Genomic DNA, 23,319 nt, shown 5'->3' with positions numbered 1-23,319 from the left:
AAGCTTTGGCACTGCCCTGCAGTTCGGCTGCCACACTGCTGATGCTGTAACACTGTCAGCCAGCCTCCCGGAGCTGTATCCACACCGGTCAGTGCAGGTCTGTGCCAGCAAGCAATAAATCCACTAGAAATGACAGAGTTTAATTACCGTAATGTAAACCAGAGAAAAACATTCGAGGTAAAAAGAAAATATCTACATATATTTGATTATTTATGTCAGACTTTGGCTGACCTTAGTTTCTCATTTTTAATAGCTACACTATTTAATTAACAGATTAAATAATCATTTATACAAAAGTTAAAAAAGAGTTTCTGAAGCCATCAGCTCAAATGTAGTGGATCTTTGTTTAATAACCTCATTTAGTGAAAGGGTGGTAATTATTTCAAGAAAGCCATAAAAACATAAATCCAAAGTTTGTTAAATTCTTTGACATGGTTCTGTAAGATTCTTCAACCAGCATGTTGACTGGTGACAGGTGAGGGTGTCAGGATTGGGTATAAAAGGAGCATCCACCCAGTTATTTGTCTTTTCACGCAAGGACAAGCCGTGGTGCACCACTTCGGTCCAAACTCAGAGAATCAAGTTCACCTAATGCAGAGGTGGATGTTGGAGTTTGGGAGAGACATCAAGGTGACTTCTCCCTGGAAGCCTGTGGTTACTTCATACATCACAACAAGGAAAATAATTGGAAAACAACCACAGACTGCTGATCCGCTGCTCAGCAGTCTGTAGTTCTTGTCTGATTCTGTTCTTCATAACGCTCTAAACATTTAATTATCAGGGTTTTCTTAATTATGCAAGACACTCGAAATAGTGAACTTTAGAAAAGTTGGCCAATTATAAAATGCAATGAAAACCTAGAGCTCTATTTTTTTGTTAATTCAAATCTTTAACTGTAGAATTTAAATGCAGAATCTGCTGCAGTAGCACACCCAGCAGAGGTTTGATAGAGTCCTTTTTCCCCTTCTCTTCCACCAGCTTCCTTGTATAGAGGCTTTTTTTAAGTAATTTGAATGTAGGACTCTACGGTCTTTAATGATCTAACAATGTTCTTATAACTCGGACAAATGCAGTACATTTAATTTTACTGGAGGTAAATCTGTGGAATCCAGCTGTAAATTAAACTTGAGTGAAAGCAACTAATTAACCTTGAAATTCTAAACATTTTACAGCTGTCGTATCTGCCAGAGAGCCTGCTTTGACCTGCATGCACTGCAAATAATCATATGGAGGAGTGAAGGAAACTAACCATGAAACTCTGTCCGACCCCACACTGTGGATATGCAGAGGCGCTGCCTGTGCATCCTGCTAGCTCAAAAGAAGGACGAGTCGTGGCTTTGTAGCATCTCGCCACCACAAAAACACGCCCAAAAGGAAATAAATCACTGCTCTGGCAATCACACTGCAGGTGACAGCGAAGATTCAGTTTGCTAACTGGCCGTGGAGGGAAGACCTGAATAATAATAGAAACTCAACTGTAGAAATATGTGCTCAGGTTTGTTTTTACAGCCTTTATTTGTGCTTAGTCTGAAAGAGTTTTGGAAGGCCAAGTTAAAGAAAATGATAAATGACATGATGGATGAAAATGGCTCCTCAGTTTTCCAAGGAAAGTTTAATTCCAGTATGACAACAAATAAAGCTGCACACCTCTTATTTACCTTCTAGTATCATTTGTCAGTTTCACTCAAATTGACACTTCAAACACAAAATTAAGCAATGACACAAATTTAAGGTGAGATTTAACATCTGACTGTACTTGTTTAGTTAAAGATGACGTTGCAGATTTGTTTACCTTGTCTTTACACCTCTATCTGATTGGATAGTGACAAATCAAACTGTCCAATCAGAGAGCATATGGCTTCCTGTCCTGCACCACAACAGGAGGTAGATGATGGTGCGACGACGTCCGTGACAAAGTAAATGTAATAAACTGATATTACTCAGTCCGAGTTCACCACTATGCTGAGAGTGGTTGTGTCTAAGTCAGAACTTGAGGAGAAAAGAAAAGAAAGATGGGCCTTAGAAATAATTTTAGAGTCAAGAAAAATAATAAAAGTTTAAAGCACAAAAAAATTATTTTCCAACTGCTTTTGAGTGATTGATAGTGCTCATAATAATAATAATGGCTAAATTAAAATGAAAAAAAAGTAATTGTTTCCTTAGCATGTATCAGTGTATTATTTTGTCAGCTGACTGCCTCAAGCCAGGCAGTTCAGAGAAGAGAATTTTACTTCTCTGAGTTGTGACTTGGGCTACATAATTAACTGAAATGTAATAAAATTCATAAAATAGCAAACGGATGTGTTTATCTGACTTTCGCATTATATTGTACAGACTGAAAAGGTATTTTTGTTTGGCTCAGATCCCTGCAACAAATGTACCACAATAATTTGCACACATTTTTACATGTTGACTAATAATTATATAAAATGAACATTCCCTCTAACATAACAAATTCTATGCCATTGCAATGACTCAACCTGATCACATATAAATATTTTTTTATTATTACAGCTATAGAGATAATGATGTACTTTGTATCAATGGTTTTTCACTGTTCGCTATTATAACTGTTGATGGGCATATTTACCTCAAGGTGTCATTGAGTTGTTTAATATAAGTAGTGGATTTCTTCTTCTACTATGTGATTAAGTACATTTCTGTACTTAATCACTCAGTGTTGTCTAGTCTGGACAACATGGATGTGAAACAAAAATGCCAACTGATGTCTTCAACTCCTAAAATGACTGGATTCATTAAGTGAAAAAATCCTGCATTCAGTTTAACCAAAAAACAAACAAACAAACAAACAAAAAAAAACAAAAAAAAAAAACAAAACTCATTGTCAATCCTGGTGACTCAGATCACCCCTTGTATAGTCTGGACTCTTCTAACATAATACAGTATGTGACCCTCACATAGCCAAGAACACCGTGAACTTAGACCTAAATACAAGTTTTTTTCAAGACTTCGCTCGTCTTCTAAAATGTACATGCAGAGAAATGTACACTATCGCCCCCTTGTGGTCACATATTTTGATGGGTCACAGATTTTGGTGTAACACCACCATGTTTCAAGTGTTCCCTGAAACCCATTACATCACTTAACCCCCACGTGGTTCAAGCATGCGCAGAAACAACATACATCACAAAATGATCAGAATAACTGTATACATAGTAGGGCTGGGCAATTAATCGAATTTTAATCGCAATTACGATCTGGGTTTTCAACGATCATAAAAATGAAATGGTCCGATTATTTTTTGTCCTTCGATTTGTGCTGTTTTCAAATCGAGCGTAGCTGTCATTGCTGCAGACTCCTCCCACAGCCCCAACCGCTTTAGTTTTATTCAGAACGAGTTGCAAACACCTGGACACACGGGAGGCGGCGTCGCTCCTTCTCCATCATTTTCTATGTAAACTTGCACGAGGAAGCGAAAATCACTGTCCTCCTCCAGCCAAGCGACAGGCGACAGTCGTGCATGTAAAATGTTGCGTTTGTGCACACAGAGGGCTTGCAACGCAACACAAAAAAATAGAAAAATGTTCAATTTTTGTGAGTCGCAACTAAATAATCCACCAGCTCCCAGAGTCACAGAGAGACAAACGTTATAAACAAACAGAACTTTTTTCTCAATTAACTCAGTGAACAATCCGGGATTCAAGAAACTCATCAACACTTTGGACAAACAGTATCACTGCCATCTCAACACCATGTTAGTGGACTGTCTCTTTCCGTCCTGTATGATGAGTGTAGTGAGGGTGTTGTGAAAGACGTGGTGACAGTCCAATGTTTCGCCAAAGCTACTGACCTGTGGTAAAGCCGCACCAGAGCCGTATAGAAAGGTCGCGCTACATTTTATTGACGTGGATTTCAACAACAACGAAATGTCTCCAGACTATTTTTTTCCAGATCACACCAGGCAGAACATAGGTCTGAGACAAACAATAGCTATGAGGACCTGGTGGAAAGAAACTAGTCTGTATTGCCACAGTAAACACTTCAAATGCCCCCCCCTTCATCTATAATTGTGTTTAATAATCGAGATCTCAATTTCAATCAAAATAATCGTGATTATCATTTTTCCCATAATCGAGCAGCCCTAATACATGGTTATTTTTTCCTGCTGATCCGATCTTGAAAAGGTTTAAACCATCCCTCTTGATCGGATTGAAAATTCTTTCAGATCAAGGCTGTTCGGATCAGCTGACATGTTTACATGACGCGGTGTTTTTCTGATTGGACAGTCGATTGGCTCAAAAGTGCTCCATGTTAATGCAGCTTGTGACTTATGCTGTTTAACTCTAAAAGTTTGTTCTTAAGGCGGATTTATGGTTGCCTGTCGTAGGCTCGGCGTAGCTCCGCAGAGGCTCGACGCACACCTCTTCCAGACCTGTTGACGGTTACGCGGAGGTACTCTCTTGTAATTGGTCAGTTTGGGATCACGTGTTGCCGGATATCTGGATCCAGAACCCTTGATATAGTCGAGTATTTCAAGTATATCGAGGGCTCTGTCTGGATCTTCTTGCTGAATTTGTGTGGTAACCACCCTTTTTAAAAACAACAACCAGTGTTGATGAGAAGCTGATCAAATTATGTCTTCGTTATCTTTCACAAGCTAATAAAGACACTGAACCATACTAAACCATTGCAGTTTTAAAACAGAAAATACCTGCTGAACTGAAGTGAATCATCAAAAAACTCCGACCTGGTGAGTTTACCGGCCGATACAACCCCTGCTGCCACCTTTAGGTTAGGAGGAGAAACTGCAACATGACATCAAAACTATGCATACTCCCTACGATCAAGTGCACGAGCAAACTCACCAGCGTCACCTACGCCGTAAACGACCGCACTCTCACGTCGCGTGAAAAGAAAAGACTTATTTGATCAGAGTGGGACTCAAGAAAGAACTGTTTTCCTTAGATCCCAGAGACAAAATGTATAACAGTCACATCTGGGTGCTCCAGGTGAGGCAGTGCAGTGCCTGAGCGAAATCTTCACAGCACAGCTGTGCAAAATCCTCTCAAAGGACTCCAAGGATAATCTTCACATGTAAATAAATAACTGAATTTAGGAGAAGTTGTGGGATTTCAACACAGAACATACGTAGAAATATATTAGAGTTTAAAGTTATAACAGTAACTTTAACAATAAAAAAAAGATAAATAAATTAAATAAATGACCCTCAACAAACATACATCCATCATTTAAATAAGCATCAAACTAAACTCTGCTTTGACAGCAGTGAATAAAGACATTTTAAGGTAAAAAAGAAAGACACACTGTGAGTAAATCAGTGAATATTCAGAGCACACATGCAGATTCATGCTCTTGTTGTAGACTGCAATCAGGTCATAGTGAACAAACGTTTATCAAAAGCAAACAGAATCACAAAACCAGAGTTCAGACTTTCCTTCAACATATTTCACACAACACAAACTAAAAGTACATTAAGAGGCTACAGTATCTCAGCTCAGATGGCTGAATGGGAGCACCCTGACTCACTGGGCTACATGGAGCTGGAGACATAACAGCGTAAGCAGGACCTTATTTATGGACCTGTTGCACTTGGCTCGGAGTTCTCCAGATCCCATCCATCAGATGCAGTTGAGATGGGAAATCAACCACATAATTAAAAGAAAACTTAGCAGGGGATATCTTCGTGTTCTCCCAGAGGGGGGACGCGGTGGAAAATATGACATGAAATTCTGAGAAGAAAGTCAAACGCTTTACGTCACACAGAAGTACACTTAGATCTGTCATTCACTGCCTACAAGTTTTCCATTACTTCCCCTGATAACTTATATAACCAACATCATTTAAAATCAACAGCTGTCCAGAAAACATATCCGTAATCTGCAGAAAGATCGGGAAAAAAAAAATGCAATAAAGTACAGATCCAGCTGATGTTTGTCGTGATGGGACTATCATTCAGTCCCAGTGAGTCTGGTTCAATTAAATGCTGTTTTTTTTTTTTTGTTGTTGTTGTTTTGTTTTTTTCAACCATGCTCCAGAGTTGAAGTTGAAATTGATTGATAATCTGGATGATTGCTGATTGGTCAGTGGCAGGAAATCTGAACCTTTATTCTTCTCGATTCAGGTACAGCTTCTGAGAGTGTAAGATTTCTTGTTTTCATGCTAACATATCATTTTGCTGTCTCTCAAAACTCTGCTCTCACACTCAAAAAGTCTTGTCTTGCTCTCAAATATCATTCTTCTTTTCAAATCTCTGCTCCTCTTGTCAAGTTTAGTATTGAATTCTCTGCTCTCTCAAAATTTCTGCTCTTGGATATTTTTCCTCTCTTTTGAGTTGCTGCCTGTCAAACCTCCTCCAGCCAATAGAATACGAGATAAACGATGACTGAGCAAATCGCCATCGCCTTCTTCGGGGTGCGTTTGTTTTACCTCACACAGTGACTCCAGACTAGTTAACTTGAATTAATGAGTAAAATTATAACTCATTAAGCCTCTGGTAAATCTGTGTGATCAGCTACTCAGCTAAGATGATTTTATGAGAACACATAAAGAAAATGTTGATCATCAAGACATCAGGATGGCTGACTATGTATTTGATTTTGTTTAACAATCTCCCCAAAATGTGACATCGAAACAGATCCTGTAGAAGAAATGGGATTGAAATTTTGGAAACACTGCTTAGTTTCATATGTAAGGAAGAAATGGGCACGACGTGGGCATTACCAGCGTCAGAAAGGCAGAGGAGTGGCAGCAGGTGACAGGTGCCGTCAATGCCGTACCGGAGGCACCGGATGATGCAGGTTATTTATTCCTTTGTTTTAATTATAAGATGAACATGTACAGACACAACTGAGATTGGCAACCATTTTTTTAGTGTTAAATAATATTTCTTTATAGTTCCTGTGTGAAAGCTTTATCAAGTTTAGCTTTCTGAAACTAATGTTCAAATGTTTTAACACATCTGGGCCAGATCCCAGGATATATTCAACGATAGCACAGTAGTCGGGTCCCCATGAAATCAGCTAGTAATGTGTGTAAAATCCCCTTTTGTAGAACCATCTTTGGGCATCTTTTGCTATGACAGATTTTTAAACATTTACATCCACTGTGAAGAACAGGCTGAAAATATGACAAGTATATATTCACGTATGAGATATATGGTTATATCCAGCTGTTTCTTCGTGAGTATAACTAGTATATGTGTTTTTCTTTGTTTTGTGATTTTAGATTGTAGGGATTGTGTCTATATTGTTACAGCCCAACTCAATAGCTGCAACAAAAAGGGAGGCAGACACAAGGTGGTTCTTTACAAAAATATAATTTATAAAGTAAAGAAAAACATGTGAAGATCTATATCAGTGATGTAAGCGGTGCTTGAATGTATGGAATTGTATATGAAAACACAAACCAAACCAAACTAAAAGAACAAAACATGCCGCGCCTGCACATAGCCCAGGTGATCTCCTAGTCCAAGCCTGGAACACACACTGACTTTGTATTTTTCTTTTAGATGAAAAGTCCAACCAGGGACAGGAGCTGCATTTATACTCTACATGGAAAACAGCAGTGGTTCTGTATGTCCTCTATGTTTCTTTGCATTGTCGCCGGTAAAAGAATTAAGAAAGAAGAAGTTTAGGGGAGTGAACTGTAAAACAGAACGTCCTTTGTTTTCACTGAGTCTGTGCAACATCTGTGCGCGTGACTGATTGTTCCCTGTGATCAACACTGATTGCCTGCAATCAGGAAGGTGATTAAAACGGGATTTGCTTCATTAAATGCGTGTCTGTGTGCACAGTCAGACACGTGCTCTGTGCAGAGGGTGTGAGCGGCCCAGCAGGATTTGATGGGTAAATAAGGCACATCACTACTTCACACCATCATCACAGGTGTTAGCATGAGAGAAACAAGTCAGTCTCTTTGTAGATCACACTAAGCACAGCTTGGCCTGCTTTAAAACTGAAAAAGGGCAGTGAATTAGGACCCAACATCCACATTCACATGACAAATCTTTAATCTGTAGTGACGAGACAAGACCCTTAACACCACTGCCTAACCATTGTAAGTCGCTTTGGATAAAAGCGCCATCTAAATGCCGGTAATGTGATAAGCCCTGCGATAGACTGGTGACCTACCTGCCTCTCACCTGCTCAGTGCTGGGATAGGCTTCAGCTTCCCTGCGACCCTGAATTGGACTAAGTGGTAAAATAGAAGGATGGGTTTTTGTTAAATCAGTGAGCTTGGCTGAGGAAGAGATGAACTGTAAGAAGTTTGACGATTTGATGAGCTGAATCAGCTGAAAATTAACATGATAAACGACAAATAGAAACCTAAAGACAAGAGAGACAGATTACCACTGACAAGCTGCCCTCAGACAGCTGATCAATAACTCGGTGTAACAGTTTTGTTAGATTAGCAGCCTGTCTGTGCTGAGCATGAGTGGAGTTCAAAGAGTGTGTTGCTCTTCACACACAGAAAACAACTATTAGATAAGAGGTGACACGATTCTTCACCTGTCAGACATTTCTGTCTGCTGCTCATCAACCGTCTCTGATTATCAGCTCCCGGCCAACACCAACACATTATAACACAGCAGCAGCAGCGCCTGAGATTTACAACAAACACACACGTGAACAGGAGGAGTGTGTTTTAGCTGCAAGATGTGTTTCTCATCACATAGAAAAGCATCTGAACTCTGACAGAAAGTTAGGCAGCATCTCTGAGTGACAGCAACAACGGTTCACGCTGCCGATGTGTGAATTTCACTTTCATTTATTTCTGGCCTCCATTAGTTTTAGAGGATATAAAGGAATAAGATAGCTAAAAAAAATCCCTTTCATTCCAGTCTGTATGTTAAGAATGAAAATTTAACTGATTTTATTTTGTATTTGCAGCAAATCTTGAAGACTGTGAACATAAAAAGTGAAATATTTGACCACAAACATGTCCTGTTTTCCTTCCTGCATCATCATGATTTCACCTTTTCTTTTTACATTAGCAAATGACAAACCTATCCAAAATGTTCCTTTAAAGCCACGTTTAACTATAAGATTAAAAACAGATGCAGGACATCTTCAGTCAGTCTCTCCTGGAAATCAGTGGTGTTGGACAACATGCAGAAATAGTTCTGCAAAGGCTGAAAAAAGAAGGAGTTGGACAGAAGTCTGTCTCCTGTTTGAGCTTTAAGCTGCTACATCACCTTCAGAAGTGGGTGTAAATCCTGGATCAGTGGGTTTGGAAAGTTAGAGGTAAGACATGTCAATGCAAATGTTTTCACAACTATGCTGTGTTTTGCTTTGTGATTTATGACAAAAGACAGAATAGCCAATTTGAAATGCATTACTATTGTATATATGATACTTTAATAAATACATAGAGTTTATGTGAAAGTTCACATAAACTGTATATAGATAACTGAATAAACACATAAAGTTTATGCATAAGTTTGCATTAAGTTTAATCAGATCTGGATAAGTTATTTGATTTATTCACATTGGCATGGTATGATAGAAACACACTGAAGTAAATGGGACCATCACACTGAATTTATGTAATAAAATTGCATGAAAAAACTACATGTAATTAAAATACTTAAAGTCTATGTTTTTGGCATCATCATTTTTTTGAGTAGTCCATATCTGGTGAGGAGGGAAGAGAGTTTCCAACACCGAGACCATAAAACCAGTTTTACGGTGTCCTGCATGATAAGAAACATACTAAAAACATAACAAAGTTCAAGGTTGATTCTAGTTTTCCCTGTATTAGTTATTCTTTAAATAAAAGTTTAAAGAGTCATGTGTGCTGATATCGGATTCACCAGAAAGTCAGACTGTTGTAAAATTTAAGAAATTAGTTAGTTAGAAAAGTAGTTATTTAGAAAAGACCGAACATCAAGCATGAATATAACCAATTTTCAGTTAAATTCTAGATGAAAACCACATTTAAAGGTGCAGGTGTGACTGAATCCTGAATGAATGGAGTGACACTGAACACCACTGTTTCTGGAGCTGATGAGAAGGAAGAATTACGCTGACTCATCTATCACCCAGCTGATCATCAGCTGATTATTAGTTTTGTGGTGAAGGGTTTTTTTTTTTATAACAAACCTGGGCTAGTTCAATACACGGCTCATTACAAAACTGTTCCTAAAAGCAAGATCGTACAATCATAATTCAGCCAAAATTTGCAGTCAGTTTGTTGTGAAACAGTATGATCTTGGTTTATGGTGTGTGCTAGTGTGAGCTTACAGACTATTTATTGTTTAGGTAACAAAGGTAAAATTTAGAATTTTTAAAACTTTATGTTAAAATCAAAAATCTAAATTAAAACTACTAATGCATGTAAATTATGTAAATGTTTTATTTAAGTGTGTGCTAATGTGAGTTTGTAGATTAATAACTGTTTTCGTAAATAAAGTAAAATGATAAAATTTCAGATTTTTATTTTTGAATTTAATTTTAAATCTCACATTTTGAAAATGGTAGAATTGTACATTTTAGTGTGATTTTGCAGGTTATTTACTGTTTTAGTTGATTACGTAAATTTTAAAAATTTGTTTAATTCTTAAAATTGAAATTAAAATGTAATTATTTTTATTGTACTATGCGCTACTCTGAGGTTGTGGGCTATTGGTTTTTTGTTTTTTTTTACAGTACAGTTTAAAAATGTATAAACTTGATTTTTAAAGTGAATTGTAAAATTTTAACCATTTTAAATTTGATTAAAGATTCCATTCCTACTCTCATACAGTAATAATGCCCATCCTGGTACTTTAATCTAACTTAGGAACATTTTTTCCTGTTTCGTTCATTGAGGCTCATACCACTCATTCACTGGGCCAGGACAAAGAGCCACTTGTGTCAGGAGTTGGGGGGCGGACTTAAGTAGACCAAACAACCAAACCAACTACCACTTTGTGACCGCCATGTTTTAAACAGTGAAGTGTTTAGTCTCCTTAATTCAAGAAGGAGCTTCGGTGAGGAAGTTTTCCCACTGATCACAGCAGTACATTTAAAACACTTCTTCTCTGTCATCAACCTTCATCACATCTCTCTGTTTTAATACACCAGATTATTCCGGAGTTGGTACATGAGAGTAAAACCAGGGGAACCTCCGCTGTCGTTATCCTTCCTGCTGTTAAACTTTAATGGAAACATTTTAATTTTATTTTCATTTTCAGTCTACAAGGCAGCAGCAAGAAGCAGAAATTCTTGGTGGCTTAATTGTGTAAGCACAAAAGTATGTATTTTATTTGGTTCACTTTTCCTGGTGAACAGGATAAAACATATACCATAATTCTGTCTGTATACATGTTTAAATGATTGACTAAAATGGTGCATTTATCGAATATACACATGATGAAAAATATCCTGGTCACTTCATTTCCCTAGTTTGTTTTCAGTGTTTCCTTTTGGGTTTGGTAATGTGAAAGGTAACTTTCATCTTCACTGACGCTCCCATTTAATCTGTGTTTCTTATGTTCCTAACCACAAAAGGACAGAACCTGACCTATTTCATGGGAGTCTAAAGACAAGCTGCAACACATTAGCCTCGGTTAGCACATGCTAACACTTAAAGAGAACCAGAGACGTAGCATCTCACAGCACGTCTTCAGGGACTGGACTGAAATGAAAGCAGGTCTGTGAGATGATGGAAACCAAACCACGACCGCCCCTGACACCTGGCCTGAGAGGAGATGATGGAGATTACCTTATCTTCCATCTGCACGAGAAGCTGTATGTATGATGAACTCCCAGACGAACATGAATACATTTTAATTGTTTCAGTTTTAAGCACACCCATGTGCAGCTCATGCAAAAGTAAACATCTCACATTATAACTCCCCATGATATGTTACTCTAAAACATGCTGTAATTTGATAAAATAACAAAAGATTTTATAGCTTCAACATGTATGTTAAGACATGTTTAAAACTATGTCTGTTAGTTAAAGTAACAAAGAAATCATATTTAGATAAAATAAAAATCAAAATAAAAACCTGGAGCTGGCTCACCTCCACCTTCAGCCCATGACTGGAATATTTTAATTGTTTGAGAGCACAAAATAATTATCTTTGGATAATTAGGCTTGTTATTTTAACAGGTTATTTTAATTTTGTTGGCTGAGCCTAAAGAAAAATTTGTTTTTTACAAACTAAATGGTGGGATGGCTTGAAGGGAGCTGCTGGCTAAGTCAGAATTTCTGTGCAGAGACGTTGAGAAGTGCCCAATAAAAACCTCAGGAAAGAGGAAACACAATTATACACGCATGTCTTAAATTATAATTATCCTCAGCTATCATGACAGTTCAAATTAAAAATGAAAAACTGAACTCAGAAAACACAGTTTCAGCTAATCATGATCGTTTCATTACACTGAGTTTTTTTCCCCATGATAAAAGTTTACTATGTCTCTACATGTTTCTCCACAGCAGAATCATGTCTTTTGCTATATGTACTCCAAAGTATGTTTGCTGCTAATGTGGTGCATCAAATTGCTTGTGTTGCTGCCTCTGACGAAAGCTTTAGCTCAACAGAATTTTGGCTAAATAGTTTTTGTTCCACATTCGACCCTTTAAAACAACAGATACAGCTTCTTTTTCTCTGTCATCATGTTCAACGTCAATGCCACTTTCAGAACTTCATCCATTTTCACTGCTCAACATCTCCAATAACTCGGCTGCTCTGCTGCATGTTTAGTGGTGCAGCAGTGAAAAAGGTCCCCCCTCAAACCACTTTGCACTGCACCATGTTTCAAACGTTGCTCAGGGTTTTTTGTCACGGTTTCTGGGTTTTGGTGGGTGTTTTGATTGTTTAGGATTTTGGTTTTTGTCATGATTAGTTTGGTCATGTTCTTGGTTTGTAGTTCTTATGTTCATGCTTTAGTTTTCAGTTTTGTCATGCTTGGTTTTCCCTCTTGTGTTCCTGTGGTTTTCTGTTCCTGCCTCGTTAGTTCACCTGGTCTGATTAGTCATCCACTTCACCTGTGTCTTGTTACTCCCTCTGTGTATAAGTACTCCCGGTTTTCAGTCATTCATTGTCAGATCCTCATTTTGTCATGTTTGGTTTTTGTTCTCTGGAGTTTATCCCCGTCGTCTATGGTTGCCTGTCTTGTGTTCCTGGAAAATAAACCTTTTACCTGCACCAGTTCTGCCTCCTGCCTGCATTTGGGTCCTCACCCCCACCTCCATTCGTGACAGTAGGATCTGACCACAACTGGACCCAGCAGGTTTGATGGCTTGGTATCAGTTTTACGGTTCTGAGGTTGCTGACTGGTTCCCAACGGTGGAGGAGCCAGACCTGTGGTTTCCTGATCCTCCTCCCACAAGGTCCAGGAGGAGGAGGACGTCCAGGCACCAGGGGCGGCAGCCCATCGAGTACATGACGTCAAATGAACTGGTGGGAATGCTCCTTGGACTGGACACGGAGCCTGAGCCGCTGGAATATCCAGAGTGGTCGCCGTTCTGGGGAACCAGATTGGCGATTAGCCCAAAACCACTGGGGCAGGCCAGGTCTAGGAGGTCGACACCAGCTCCTCGGTCCACGTCTCGAGTGACGCCATCAGCTCCACGGTCACGGGTGTCGTCACGGGCTCCCAGGCCCACGCCTCCAGTTTCACCTCCAGCTCCAGTGGCTCAGTCTGCGGAGGTCCTGTCAGCTCAGCCTGCGGAGAACCTGTCAGCTCAGCCTGCGGAGAACCTGTCAGCTCAGCCTGCGGAGGTCCTGCCTGCTCCCAGGTCTGCTCCAGTGCCCCAGCTCTCCACGCCTGCTCCCAGGTCTGCTCCAGCTCTTCAGCGTCCCACACCTGCTCCGAGGTCCTGCCCTACGCCGCAGCATCCGACGCCAGCCCCGAGGTCCTGCCCTGCGACGCGGCGTCCGACGCCAGCTCCGAGGTTCTGCCCTGCTCTGCAGCGTCCCACGCCAGCTCCGAGGTCCTGCCCTGCTCTGCAGCGTCCCACGCCAGCTCCGAGGTCCTGCCCTGCTCTGCAGCGTCCCACGCCGGTGCCCAGGTCCTGCCCAGCTCTTCGGCGTCTCACGCCGGTGCCCAGGTCCTGCCCGTCTCTTCTGGTCCCAGTTCCTGAGGGGGTCAACGATTGTGACGCTCCTCTTCTGGTCCCTGTCCCTGAGGGGGTCTCCAGTGGTGACGCCTCTCTTCTGGTCCCTGTCCCTGAGGGGGTCTCCAGTGGTGACGCCTCTCTTCTGGTCCCTGTCCCTGAGGGGGTCTCCAGTGGTGACGCCTCTCTTCTGGTCCCTGTCCCTGAGGGGGTCTCCAGTGGTGACGCCTCTCTTCTGGTCCCTGTCCCTGAGGGGGTCTCCAGTGGTGACGCCTCTCTTCTGGTCCCTGTCCCTGAGGGGGTCTCCAGTGGTGACGCCTCTCTTCTGATTCCTGTTCCTGAGGGGGTCTTCAGTGGTGATGCTTCTCTTCTGATTCCTGTTTCCGAGGGGGTCTCGGGTCGAGACGCCCCTTACCCACTACTGGTGCCCAACCCAGAGCTCCAGTCTGCCCGTCCGCCGCCAGAGATCCAGTCCAAGCCTGCCCGTCCGCCGCCAGAGATCCAGTCCAAGCCTGCCCGTCCGCCGCCAGAGATCCAGTCCAAGCCTGCCCGTCCGCCGCCAGAGATCCAGTCCAAGCCTGCCCGTCCGCCGCCAGAGATCCAGTCCAAGCCTGCCCGTCCGCCGCCAGAGATCCAGTCCAAGCCTGCCCGTCCGCCGCCAGAGATCCAGTCCAAGCCTGCCCGTCCGCCGCCAGAGATCCAGTCCAAGCCTGCCCGTCCGCCGCCAGAGATCCAGTCCAAGCCTGCCCGTCCGCCGCCAGAGATCCAGTCCAAGCCTGCCCGTCCGCCGCCAGAGATCCAGTCCAAGCCTGCCCGTCCGCCGCCAGAGATCCAGTCCAAGCCTGCCCGTCCGCCGCCAGAGATCCAGTCCAAGCCTGCCCGTCCGCCGCCAGAGATCCAGTCCAAGCCTGCCCGTCCGCCGCCAGAGATCCAGTCCAAGCCTGCCCGTCCGCCGCCAGAGATCCAGTCCAAGCCTGCCCGTCCGCCGCCAGAGATCCAGTCCAAGCCTGCCCGTCCGCCGCCAGAGATCCAGTCCAAGCCTGCCCGTCCGCCGCCAGAGATCCAGTCCAAGCCTGCCCGTCCGCCGCCAGAGATCCAGTCCAAGCCTGCCCGTCCGCCGCCAGAGATCCAGTCCAAGCCTGCCCGTCTGCCTGGAAACCTGTCTGTGCGTCCTCCGGGTCGTCCTCTGGAGGTTCTGCCCCGGTTCGTCCGGCCTCCTGACCGGAGCCTGCTGTCTGCACGGCCTCCGGGTCGTCCTCTGGAGGTTCTGCCCCGGTTCGTCCGGCCTCCTGACCGGAGCCTGCTGTCTGCACGGCCTCCGGGTCGTCCTCCGGAGGTTCTGCCCCGGCCCGTCCGGCCCCCCGGCCGGCCGCCTGAACTGATCCGGCTGTCTGCACGGCCTCCGGGCCGTCAACCGGAGGTTCTGCCCCGGTCTGTCCGGCCCCCCGGCCGGCCTCCTGACCTAATCCTGCCGTCTGTTCTGCCTCCAGGTGGCTCCCCCTGAACTTTGTCCTGGGGCCTGTCTTGTTTTGGTCGGTCCCTCCTCCGGGCCCCCTCCGCCCACCCTGGGTGGCCGGCTTGGGGTTTTTCTCTTTTGTGGACTTTGTTGGGCCGTCTGGTATCCGGCCCTTGAGGGGGGGGTTCTGTCACGGTTTCTGGGTTTTGGTGGGTGTTTTGATTGTTTAGGATTTTGGTTTTTGTCATGATTAGTTTGGTCATGTTCTTGGTTTGTAGTTCTTATGTTCATGCTTTAGTTTTCAGTTTTGTCATGCTTGGTTTTCCCTCTTGTGTTCCTGTGGTTTTCTGTTCCTGCCTCGTTAGTTCACCTGGTCTGATTAGTCATCCACTTCACCTGTGTCTTGTTACTCCCTCTGTGTATAAGTACTCCCGGTTTTCAGTCATTCATTGTCAGATCCTCATTTTGTCATGTTTGGTTTTTGTTCTCTGGAGTTTATCCCCGTCGTCTATGGTTGCCTGTCTTGTGTTCCTGGGAAATAAACCTTTTACCTGCACCAGTTCTGCCTCCTGCCTGCATTTGGATCCTCACCCCCACCTCCATTCGTGACAGTTTTTAAACCAGTGTTGTGATCGGTAAACCTGTGTGATTCGTACCATAGCAAAAGTGAAAAGCAGTTTTGGGTATGAACCAGCATACCCAGCGGTTGTCTGCTGCTTCAGGTGGGCAAATATGATGCCAGTCAAAAAATTGAAAGTCATGAATCTTCATGCTGGAAATAATTTTTCTGTACTAATCCCATTTGGGAAATCTGAATTTTAACCATCTCTAGAATAATTATGGGCTGCCATTACTGTCACCACATGCCTGGAGAGCTGTTGGGGGTTGGGTGGGTTGCTCAAGGTCCCACAGTGGCCAACTCTGTGAGCCCAGGACCTTCAGACCCAAGTCCTCTTCTGTAACCTCTAGGCTGCCACTTGCCCAAATAAAAAAATAAATAAAACAAGCCGTTAAGTTTGTCACTTGAACATTTTAGTGCTCAAATGTTGCAGAGAATACTTGCTTTGACTGAAAGAAACTACTTTTAGTGCACATACAGTCACATGATGCATACACACCACACAAATACATGCAGCTGATATAAGTCTACCTCTTGACTGTACTATCTCACAGCAAATAGTGATATTTGTTACCCAGATTACTAAAAAGCTGCATTTTATTAGACTTGGTAGAGCAGAGGACAAACAAAAGAAGAAGGGTTTACATTTTTATCTTGAGTAACTGATTACAAATACTTAGTATAAAAAATAATTTAACTGAATACCTTCTCCATGTGCCCCTTAACATTGATGTTTTATAGGATTCCTTTTAACATCTTGAATAATTTCTGTATTTCTATCCTCGCATGTTGCACCACCATCCCATCTGCCAGGCTTCAGCCCCTCACGGCGGCCTTGTAAGCTGTTTTTCTGGTAATGAGACAGCGGTGTAGAGTAACGCATAATTCCTGCTGTGGTCTGAAACTGAACTCCTCTGTTTGTTTTTCTAGTGAATTCAGGTAGCAGTGTCTCCCCTCTTCTGTCCTCTTCTCTGATTATTTGACAGCGCTGTCAGGACCCATCCGGATGAAACCCGTCCAGCGTTCAGTCTACGCTGTGACGAATCTTCTCATTTCTGTTTTTTTAGTTCATTTTCTCATGTTGTTACTGTGATTGTTTGTTTGACTTTTATCATCAAAGCGCTTTGAGTGGTCAAACTGACTGGAAAAGCGCTATATAAGTACAAGTCCATTTACCATCAATGCTTTGTCATTTTTAAATAATTTCCAGCCCTTTTTAGAGTTCCTAAAATACATTTTTCCTCATTAGTTTGGCCAAAGTGAAACATCCACTCACTGGCTCTTACGCAGTCTCCAGATGTTCTCATGTTTCTGATGTGGTCAGTTTGTAGAAACGAGGTATGTAAATAAAGTTTGACTGACTGAAGCTCGACCACAGCTCTCTGCTTGGGTTTCTATTAAACTCGCTGGTCTGGACGGTGGACGGTGTTTGTTTTTCATGACAGATCCAGTAGCCAACAGCAAGTTTACACCAATACGAAGTCAAGAATGCAGAGCATTTATGCTGGGTGACCCTAAATCCTCTGAGTATCAGAAACTTACAGAGCAGGTGTGCTTTTCTTCAGTTAATTTCTTTTCTTCCCTCCATCCCTTTAACACATGAATTAATGTAAATGTGATGTGCACTGACCAGAGAGGTCCGATTTCATTTATGAACAGTCACGTTCAGCAATGCTGCATCATTTTCAGGATACAGCAGAGAAATGAAATTCTCATAGCTTCATTCTGAACGCAGATCAAAGTTCAGTCCAAAATTATTCTAACACTAAAGCATGAGGTGCAGCTGGGTTTCTTTATCATAACTGTTCCACACAAATGTTTCTCTGAGTTGTGGATTTAGAGCATGGATTTTTACAAATCACACCCACAGCAGAGTCCCTCTTTAACCTAAGCAAGAGCCAACCTCCCAGTTAATGCTCTCCTGAAATAAGCAGGCCTGTCACAATGAATTAGCCTTCGAAGCAGCTACCCATCCCTTAGCTGCATATCAGCTTGCTAACCGTTCTGTTTATTATGAAGCTGAACTGTAGCAGTGCAGATGTTGGAGAAGCAGATTTATGCTTAGAGGACTGAAGTACCATGTAAACAATCTCCTACTACCGTTGTTACAGGACTGTTTGTGCTGCAGTCACACTCTGTGTAATGAACCAGCGGCACTGCAGAGGTCAGAGACGTGGGATGTTACTTGAGTTATGGCGGATTATCAGAGAACTGAATCTGTGTATATTTGTGACAGAAAGTTGAAAATCATCACCAAAACCCCCGAGTCATTTTTCACCTGGTAGGTTTACCAACTTACTGTAGACAGCTGGCATTAACAAATACAGTTCATCATAGCTGGACTGTTTTTCCCAACCCTGCTGGCATGGGCAAACTGCTCTGAGATCTCCACTGAATCTTTAGCAGGAAAAACTTACCACAACAATGTTAGCATCTATCATCATCTGAACCGCTTTTTCCATTATGGGTAAGCGGGAGCCTGTCCCAGCGTTAACAGGTGAGAGGCAGGGTACACCCTGGACAGGTCACCAGTCCATCACAGGGCCAACACATATGGACAAACAACCATTCACACTCTCCCTCAAGGTTCGAACCTCCCCCCCAGCCGAGATTCGAACCAGCGACCTTCTTGCGACCACCACACCGCCGTGCAGCAACTGTATGTTAACACAAATAGAGTTTTATGTTGTTAATTCAAACGTTTTCCTATGACTTTGTATGTTAACACAAATGCAGAAACTAAATTACATTAATTTACTCTGAGTGAGGCATCAGCGGGGACAAATAAATAGCATATTTTTGTAAGTTTTTTTTCCCTTTTTTTTCCTTCCTCAGAGCTATGAACTTAAGGCCTAAAAGAAAAAGAAACAATTTGTGACTCTTTACTCCTGTGAGACTCCAGGCTGACTGGACTTAAATGCAGCACGAAGACAACAGCCAACCGCCAGCTGCTCTCCATATGCTCTTCGTCCGAATGAGTTCAAATAAACTGAAAGTAATCTTTGTTCAACATCCAAAAACCATCATGAAAAAGACAATAAATAAATATATAAACATCCATTTTTGTGCTTTTAATTCTCATCCTCAACAACATGAACAATCCATGGAAGGCTACAAAAACCACGACAAATGTTTTCTCTTTTGGCACATTTTCATGAAGGCAGTAAACAGCTGGGAATCGAACCAGAGACTCATTTCTGACTGTGTTTTGTCTGTTAAATAAATTCCAAATACTTTTCTCTACTTTATGTTCAAGTACTTGATAAATGGGTAAAATCTTTTATTTACAAGCCTGTCTTCACATTGTCAGCTGAAATATGAAGCCTTTTATCAATATAGCCGCCTGCTGACTTATTATTACAAACAGATTAAAATATATTACAAATAGATTTACATATATATATATATATAAACACTGTGACCATAATCCAGAGGGACATGATGTCAGATATGTGGGAAAACAGTCCTGGCTGACGAACCACAGGCAGCGATGGGGATTAAGGCGTGGTGGCGCTCAGCAGCAGACTGATGGTGTGTGGTACAAAAAATCTCCCCAGCTTTCCCTCTCCTCTGAAAATAATCATACTCTAACACTCATCTCTCCTCTTCAGCGACTCTGAAAACCCACTTCTGTTTTTTTTTTTTTCCCCCTCCCCATATGACCCTCGAGCACACCCACTTCCACCATCTTTCAGGTTCATTAGCAAAGTCTCAACCTCCAAACTTTTCCCAGAACAACCTTGTCCTTTATTTCCTCTCATTACCTCACTCCCTCCTCTCACCACACTCCCATCTTCCTCCCCTCCCTTGTCAAACAACCTCTTATCCTCCACTTACTGTAAAAGGCAGAGAAACAAAGATGGCCTCCTCCTCTCTTCTCTGCTTCCATCTAATACTCTTGTGAAAGATGATCAGACAAGAGCATGCAGTTTTATTTATTGTCTATATGAGGGACCACACAATCTGACAGCTCCTTCAACCAGCCAATCATCATCATCATCATCATCAGCTCAATGAGGAGCTCGGATGAAATTAAACACATTCAATATAAAGACAGAAAGAAGAAATTCAAGTTTAGAGTAGAACTAAGACCCAAATTTCAGTTAGGAACAAAAACTTAGATCTGTAATTTGTTTGTTTCCAGACATAAGTACAGAGGGGGTTTTTTTTTTTGCATGTGTGTTTTCACTGATCAGCTTAATTGTATTTGACACAAAGATGTAATAGAGTCTAATAAAGTCAGAACAGTTTCTAAAATATGGTATTTAGAATATATATGAATATAACATGGGTCAGTAAAACAGAGATCATCTGCTGTTCCATGACAACAAATATAAAATACGATGCAATAACACACTCAAAGTCCAGAGAGAGGAAAATATAGACAGAAAAGTTCTGGAAAATTCTGGAAGATTCTCCAATCAGCAAATTCTTTAGTAAAAGGTGAGGGTGTCAGGATTGGGTATAAAAGTAGGCACCCACCAAATTCTTCATCTTTCCAAGCCAGGGTGGGTCGTGGCTCGCCACTTTCTAGAAAACTCCATCAGAGAATCATCATCAAAGTCAACAAATACTTCCTAATGACAGATAAAAAGGTAGGAAGAACTTTGGTCTTTTAGCATCTACAGAGTAGAACATAGGGGAAAATATTCAGGGAGTTCGGGGAAAGGGTTAGAAAGGACAAAAATCCCTGTTGGATGGTCAGAACCTTCCTGCTCTCGGGCAGCACTGCAGGAGAAACTGTCATAAGGCAAGGCAAGGCAAGGCAGTTTATTTGTATAGCACATTTCATGTACAGGACAATTCAAAGTGCTTTACATAAAACAAAGACATTACAGATATTTAGAATAGTAAAAGGCATCAACACATAATCAACACATAATCACAATAAAATAATAAATTACATTAAAATGATTAAAAGCAAGATAAGTTAAAAAAAAGTTACCGTGCAGATTTCATGCATAGGCGCATGAGAAAAGAAAAGTTTTTAACCTGGATTTAAAAATGTCTACATTTGGGGAAAGTTTAATCTCCACTGGCATTTTGTTCCATTTGTTTGCAGCATAACAGCTAAATGCTGCTTCTCCATGTTTAGTCTGGACTCTGGCCTGGACTAGTTGACCAGAGTCTTTGGATCTAAGAGCTCTGCTAGGTTTATATTCTCTGAACATATCACAGATGTATTCTGGGCCTAAACCATTCTGGGATTTGTAAATGATCAGAAGGGTTTTAAAATCTATTCTGTGACTGACTGGAAGCCAGTGTAAAGATTTTAAAACTGGTGTGATGTGTTCAGATCTCTTAGTCCTGGTTAAAACTCTAGCAGCAGCGTTCTGGATGAGCTGCAGATGTTTAATGCTCTTTTTAGGAAGTCCTGTTAAAAGACCATTACAGTAATCCAGTCTACTGGAGATGAATGTATGGATGAGTTTCTCTTGGTCTTTCTGGGAGACTAAACTTTTAATTCTGTCATAACACCATAATCAATACAGACACATGGACTCAAGGGGAACCATTTTCACTCAGCACAACCCACCACTGGATCCAGAAGGATCCAGTTCAAAGATTTTTCTAAGAGATGAGTTTTTGTGCAGCGTTGTCACAGAATCAGGACAGAGAACAGAACTCGTTCAGGTTTGTTTGGAGTCAAGAAGAGATGATGAGGTACATAATTAGACCAACCACCAAACTGGATTCTCATGAGTTCCAGAGGCAGCAAAATGCAACAGCCTGATCTAATATAAAACTTTATCGCTTGTAACACAGATAACCTCATTTTATGCATCTGACGATTTGTAAACACTTTATTAAATTTTAATAAAGGCGTCAATTCAAAGCCTGCAAGTATCAACACGTTAAAAAAACTAATCACTGCAGACAAAGCAGACGGTTTATCTGCAGCTTTACAGAGCATCTTTTACTCTAACTGATCAGAAAGAAAAACAATCTGAGATGATAAAGAAAGACATATTTTCAAAGGTGAGCATCCATTTACACTGTCTCCATCTGAGACATACCACACACACACATTTAAAGGTTTAATTGTTTATGTTGAATCTCGGCCTTGGCTCGGTCTTCTCTGTTCTGTTTCAGAGTCTGACGGGTTAAATGTGTGTGCGCGAGTCTGCTTTAAACATACGGACGTTAACAGAGCAGATGAAACAAAAACAAGCTGATTTCAGCCGTAATTCCTTTTTCAGTGGGATCATTCATCACTAAATGTCTTTGATCTCTCTCCAAAGAGGCTTCAGCATCACTTTTCCTATCTTCCTCATTTCAGCTCCTCTTCACGGCCTCTCTGCAGCACTCAAAGCTTTAAACGACTGCTGAGATGTTTACTTCTGAACCCAGACACAGATAACTGCCCACATTGAATGCACCGACTTTCAGGGGTTTAAAACAGGGAAATATCTTTGGTTAGAGAATTGAAGATAATTTCTCTGGTCAGGTTTATTTATCCTTCATTAACCTGCCCAGCTGGCTGCTGTCAGCTGCTGTTGGTGCTTTACTGAAATGGAAACAACAGTTGAACTTACTTCAGTTCGGTTAATGAGGCTTCATCACCGGCTTCCTTCTTTTTGCCTTAGATCGTGTTCTCACATAATAACTCTTTAGATTTTGCTTTTGTATTAAATTACAGCAAATTACAACCAAATGCACACCACACACCCTGTTTTGACCCTTCTGAGCTACTGTAATAACACAGAGGAAGGGTGAGATTATCTTTATCCCTAAAACACACCAACAACGTTCAGAGACAAGCTGATTATTTAGACACAGAATTGAACTTTCAGGGATAAAAACTATGTTTCTGCTGTAACAGCTGCCTCCCCCCAAATTTCTTTCAGACCTTATTTTTTTGTTCAAAGTCTCAAACTCAAATTTTTTTCATCTCTTTTTTCCTGGCTTCATGACTGTCTTTATGTGTCTATAAAATAACTGAAATTATGTTAAAGGTACACATCTTTCTGTCCTCTTCAGAAGATTTTCTTTCTCTTTAAAAGAAAATAAATTCTCTGCTGTCACTTCGTGGAGCTCAGGATGGAGGATTGAACCAAAGAGAAGATGTAATCTTAGCAAGGTAATTATTTTATGGACTGGCTTAACTGAACACAGTTTGTAAAAACTGGACTAATGTGGATTTGTATAGAATGGATTTGTTTTAATTGGATTATAATTGGACTACAATGACTTGGACTGAATTGGACTGTTTCCT

General features: G+C 41.6%; 1 protein-coding gene across 2 annotated transcripts in view; it reads right to left on the bottom strand.

The window, feature by feature from the left end:
• si:dkey-49n23.1 (semaphorin-3D) overlaps positions 1 to 23,319 on the bottom strand; it is a 134,169-nt gene that overhangs the window by 30,798 nt on the left and 80,052 nt on the right. The window lies entirely within an intron of this gene.

Source organism: Melanotaenia boesemani, chromosome 3 (assembly GCF_017639745.1).
Source record: "Melanotaenia boesemani isolate fMelBoe1 chromosome 3, fMelBoe1.pri, whole genome shotgun sequence".
In the NCBI taxonomy this organism is placed as follows: domain Eukaryota; kingdom Metazoa; phylum Chordata; class Actinopteri; order Atheriniformes; family Melanotaeniidae; genus Melanotaenia; species Melanotaenia boesemani.
This window is presented reverse-complemented; position numbering and strand designations above follow the sequence as displayed.